Genomic DNA, 6,443 nt, shown 5'->3' with positions numbered 1-6,443 from the left:
ATTGATACGATCCTATAACTTCATCCAGGACCTAGCGTACATTGATATGATCCTAAGCTATATCCCTCACTTTTATTTCTGGCTACTCCATCCTATTGAGGCTGCTGTGCAGGCTAAGACCCACTTTTATTATAACTGATATTCTCCAAATACACCATGATCTGTAATGTTTCTCTGCTCTTGCCCAGGGAATGCTTTTATAATTCTCCCTATTCTTATAATTCTAGCTCAAATGCCACACCTATGAAATCTCCAAATGTTTCTCTCACCAAAGAATTGGTGTCTCCCTAGACAACTGTCCCACAAAATTAACAGAGTCTTTCCTTTTGCATTTTTTGTTTGTACACCTTCCCGCGTACAATGAAAACAACCTAAGAAACTTTTCTGTGGTGTGCCTACTTGACTTGGGTGTCAGATACATATCTGAGCCAGTGACAAAAGGGCTCATGCTGAATTAATCCAGTGCTCAAATTTAACATACAAATGGTTTGGGAGAATTTTTTGAAATTCAGTTTCTAATTCAGTAGGTCTGGTGTGGGGTATGAGATTCTTTTCTTTCTTTTTTTTTTTTTTTTTTAGCTTTTTAATTGGTTTTTTTTTTTTTTTTTTTTTTTTATGTTACGTTAGCATTTCTAACAAGCTCCTAGCTGAAACCAAAGCTGCTGATCCAGAGAACACACATACCTCTGAAAGGACATAGGTATTCCCATCTACAAATACTTATTCAAATTAAAAACAAAAGCAAAAACAAAAACAAAACAAAAACCTGGGTAAGGAAGTCTCAGTATTGACAAGATGTCGGTTTTTCTTACTTTGATCTATAGATTCAATGCATTCTCAACCAAAATCCAAAATTCCAGCAAGTTATTTTGTTGATATAAACAAACTGATTCTAAATTTTATATGCAGAGACAAAAGACCCAGTTGGGTGAAAAAATAGACAAATAGAACAATGGAATGGAGTAGAAACCCCAAAGTAGGCCCATATAAATACAATTAACCAATCTTCGACAAAGAAGCAAAAACAATATGATGGAGTAATGACAGTCTTTTTGACAAATAGTTCTGGAATAAATGGAATACATATAAGAGAAAAGAAAGGAAAAAAGAAAAGAAAAAACTATCTAGACATAAAACTTACACCCTTCACACAAGTTAACTCAAAATGGATTACAGACCTAAATGTAAAACACAAAACTATAAGAGAATATCTAGATGACTTTAGGCTTTCTGATGACTTTTGATACAATATCAAATGTATAATCCTTGAAAGAAGAATTGATAAGCTAGATTTCCTTAAAATTAAAGACTTCTGCTCTTTGAAAGACAATGTTAAGAGAATAAAATGACAAACCACTTACTGGAAGAAAATATTTGCAAAAGACGTCTGATAAAGAACTGTTCTCCAAAATATACAAAGAACTCTTAAAACTCGATGATAAGAAAACAACCCAATTAAATGATGGGCCAAAGACCTTAACAGACACCTCACCAAAAAAGATATTAATATGCATGTAAACATGAAAAGATGCTCTACATTGTGTATCATCAGGAAAATGCAAATTAAAACTACAGTGAAAAACCACTATACACCTATTAAAATGGCTAAAATCCAGAATACTGACAACACCAAATGATGGCAAGGATGTGAAAGAATAGGAACTCTCATTCACTGTTGGTGGGAATGCAAAATGGCACAGCCACTTTGGAAGACAGTTTGGTGGTTTCTTACAAAGCAAAAGATACTCTTACCATATGATTCAGCAGTCCTGTTACTTGATATTTTTGTGAAGGAGTTGAAAGACTTATGTCCACACAAAAGCCTGTACACAGATATTGATAACAGCTTTATTCATAGTTGCTAAAACTTGGAGCAACCAAATGTCTTTCAGTAGGTTAATGAATAAACTATGGTATATTTAGACAATGGAATATTATTCAGTGCTAAAAAGAAATGAGCAATCGAGCCCTGAAAAGACATGGAACAAGTTTAAATGTGTATTAGTAAGTGAAAGAAGCCAATCGGAAAAGACGACATACTATGTAATTCCAACTGTAACACGTTTTGGAAAAGGCAAAACTACTGAGACAGTAAAAAGAACAGTGGGTTTCCAGGGTTTGTGTGGGGAGAGGGGGAGGGGTGAATAGGCAGAGCACAGAGGATTTTTAGGGCAGTGAAACTGCTTATATACTATTATAACAGTGGATACATGAAATTATACATTTGTCCAAACCCGAAGAATGTACAACTGTAAGAAGGGTAACAATGACCTGTCAGTGTAGGTTCATCATTGGTAACAAATGTATCACTGTGGTGGGAAATGTAATAATGTCGAAGGCCATCCATGTTCCAGAGCAGGGGATATATGGGAAATCCCTTTACTTTTCTCTCAATATTGCTTTAAAACTATTTTTTAATCTTTTAAAAAGCTAATAAACAAAAACAAAATACTCTGTTTTTGAATGGCTTTAGGCTAGATCTAGGTTGCTTGCTACCAGCTTAGAATGATCTCTTCAAGGTAGAGTTAGCAAGACCTAATTGTATGTCTCCTCACAGATAGAATCTCAGTGCCCAGCCCAGTGTCTGACCTAGAGCTATTAATTAATCTGTTAATAAGTAAGTAAATGACTGATGAATCAATGAAAGTGAATGGGAAAGAGTTCAATATCACATCAAAAGGGCCATTGCTTATCTTTACTTTTTGAAATGTATTTTGTCCAACATCATGTGCTATATCTGTGCACACTTCTTAATGAATGTTGCTCTTTTTCCATCTGCTCTGAATGAGAGCAACAATATTTTTTTTTAATTTTTTTATTCTTATGTTAATCCCCATACATTACATCATTAGTTTTAGATGCAGTGTTCCATGATTCATTGTTTGTGCATAACACCCAGTGCTCCATGCAGAATGTGCCCTCCTCAATACCTATCACCAGGCTAACCCATCCTCCCACGCCCCTCCCCTCTAGAACCCTCAGTTTGTTTTTCAGAGTCCATCGTCTCTCATGGTTTGTCTACCCCTCCGATTTCCCCTGCTTCATTCTTCCCCTCCTGCTACCTTCTTCTTCTTCTTTTTTTTTTCTTAACATATATTGCATTATTTGTTTCAGAGGTACAGATCTGAGATTCAACAGTCTTGCACAATTCACAGCGCTCACCATAGCCCATACCCTCCCCAGTGTCTATCACCCAGTCACCCCATCCCTCCCACCCCACCCCCCACTCCAGCAACCCTCAGTTTGTTTCCTGAGATTAAGAATTCCTCATATCAGTGAGGTCATATGATACATGTCTTTCTCTGATTGACTTATTTCGCTCAGCATAACACCCTCCAGTTCCATCCACGTCGTTGCAAATGGCAAGATCTCATTCCTTTTGAGGGCTGCATAATATTCCATTGTATATATATACCACATCTTCTTTATCCATTCATCTGTCGATGGACATCTTGGCTCTTTCCACAGTTTGGCTATTGTGGACATTGCTGCTATAAACATCGGGGTGCACGTACCCTTTCGGATCCCTACTTTTGTATCTTTGGGGTAAATACCCAGTAGTGCAATTGCTGGATCATACGGTAGTGAGAGCAACAACATTTTTTAGTAATTCGCAAAGAATACTAGGCAACTCCTAATTTCCTAGTTTATAAAGTGTTCAGGAAAACACAGAATTCTGGTATTAGGTCAGATAAATGAAAAATTCACAACACACTTTATTATAGGTAAAATTAAGGCAATTGTGAAGTACGGGGCCTGACAAACTAGTAATGCGAGTGGAAAAACATTGGGATGAAATGTATATGGGCATTACATTCTCTAGTACTTTCCCTGCTTAGGATTTAGGTAATCATATTCAGGAACTAAATACTCTAACAGCACTCTGACTAATTGAGCTGAAGGCAGAGAGCAGTTTACTGTTAATCATGAAGAAAATTATTTTAAGGACACACCCACTAAAATATCCTGTCCAGCCACTTGATATTTTTTCCTCTGTTTTTGCAGAGAAGAAAAGAAATGTTCCTAAGCTTCTTTGAAGAAAATCATGGACCACTTACTACAAAAAGAAGGTAGGTGGCAGCTTATACCAGCCACAATTGGAAAATCTGACTCCTGCCGTAATGAATTTTGGTAAGAAACAGTGGTTTTAAACAAGTTTGAAAGCCTAAGACCATCAACACCTCCAAGCTACAGGTCAGAAACCTAAGAATAAGATGGTAAAAATCAAGGAAATAAGATCTTGATATATTTCCTCACACAACTACTTGTGTTTTGTTTGTTTGTTTGTTTGTTTTGGGGGGTTTTTTGTGGGTTTTTTTAAAAGATTTTATTTTATTTATTTGTCAGAGAGAGAGACAGAGAGAGGGAGAGAGCACACAAGCAGGGGGAGTGGCAGGCAGAGAGAGAAGCAGGCTCCCCACTGAACAAGGACCCTGATGCAGGACTCGATCCCAAGACCCTGGGATCATGAACTGAGCTCAAGGCAGATGCTTAACTGACTGAGCCACCCAGGCATCCCTCACACAACTACTTGTTAAGAAATTAGAATGTATTAGGTTTACTCTAACATAAAATACATGCTTGAGTTTATTCTTGTCCTTTCTTCTCAGTGCCCAGAATTGGTTAGGACAATTTTACATTGAGAATGATATCTTCCATAACATGGTAAGCTGGGTACTTAGTTGAAAATGGATACTTTGTATGATCCACTTCCTTACTTGTCAGTCTATTAAATAACCTTTTTTTTCTGTTCCACCAGAACAGTGCTTCTCAACTCCTGGGGAGCCCTGAGTTCCCATTCTGGGGATCCATAAGATCAAAAGTGTATTAATAATAATATCAACGTGTTATTTTCCTTTTCACACTAGTTAGTTCACAAGTGTATAGTGGAGTTTTTCAGAAACAGATAGGTGAATCCAGCCATTTTCTACTGTCAGACATTATGGAATTTTGATAAAATGTAAAATACTGCCAGTTGAACTCAATCTGCCAAACCTGAGTTTGGAGGCGGATCTATTACCAGACCCTCCAGGAAGGAACACACTCTTACTGACGTTGCCTGGTGAAACCCAGTACAAAGAACCAGCTGAACCACACATTCCCTGGACTTTCAAACCATTGAAATTGAGAGATAATATGTGGATGTCATTTTAAAGATTTTACCAAATTTTTGGTAATTTGTTACAGTGTTAATAGGAAACTAATACAGAAGATAACTAGTCCCATATTTTTAGCTATAAAAAGTAAACAAGGGGTGCCTGGGTGGCTCAGTCGGTTGGGCATCAGACTCCTGGTTTTTGGCTCAGGTAATGATCTCAGGGTCATGGGATTGAGCCCCATGTCAGGCTCCACACTCATTGTGGAGTCCGCTTGAGATTCTCTCTCCTTCTGCCCCTTTCCCCCTGCTTGAGCATGCTCTCTCTCTCTCTCTCTCAAATAAATAAATAAATCTTTTCTTAAAAAGAGCAATATTCATAAAAGACTAGTAGTGAGACATTTGGAAGTAAGCATTTTTTAGTACTTAGGCGAAGAAAGTACATGCTCTTTGATATAATAGGTGCAATTGTACAGACCATATTTTATGGCATAGAAAATGTAAAAATAATGCTCTTTGCCTATGGAAGAATAAAAATGGGTTTTAATCTTATTCCTATTAGAGGGTACCCTGAGGAATGTGTCTATTGGCTTAATAAATATTCTGATCAGTGTCTCAATAACATTCATGAGCAGATTTTTAAAAACTGACTTAAAAAACTAACATTTATCCTAGAATCCTTGGTTAAAAATATTTTTCTCATATTTTCATATCACACAGAGATAACAATATCAGGAAAAGCAGAAAAGGATCACTGCTTGTATTAATAAATTAGAAAAATATTCCTTTATAAACAAAAGCAAGTTCCATATAAAGACAACTAAATATTGAACATATGGACAAAAGATTTTTAGAAGTAGGATTTAAAAGGATCACTTTATTTTTAATATTTTTTATTTAAAAATTTTTAAAAAACTTTTATTTATTTGTCAGAAAAAGAGACCATAAGCAGGGGCAGCAGCAACAGAGGGAGAAGCAGGTTCGATCTCAGGACCCTGAGATCAGGATGCTTAACTGACTGAGCCACCCACACATCCCATAAAAAGATCACTTTATTTTTTAATGAAGGGAAAGACTATAGAGAATCCATCTTATACCAAAGTTAAATATAAAATAGGAATATCATTTGTAGTAAATTCTTGTTTACTCACACTAGATTCCCAAAAGGTTATAAAACAGGTACCGGAAACCATTTTCAGTACAGACACATTGGGGTCCTGAAGCTTATACCACTTGGTGATCCTCTTTTATTTATTTATTTTTTTATTTTATTATGTTATGTTAATCACCATACATTACATCATTAGTTTTGATGTAGTGTTCCATGATTCATTGTTTGCGTATAACA

This window comes from Neomonachus schauinslandi, chromosome 12 (assembly GCF_002201575.2).
Source record: "Neomonachus schauinslandi chromosome 12, ASM220157v2, whole genome shotgun sequence".
NCBI classification, from domain to species: Eukaryota; Metazoa; Chordata; class Mammalia; order Carnivora; family Phocidae; genus Neomonachus; species Neomonachus schauinslandi.
The sequence above is the reverse complement of the archived record's forward strand: the minus strand, read 5'-3'. Positions refer to the sequence as shown.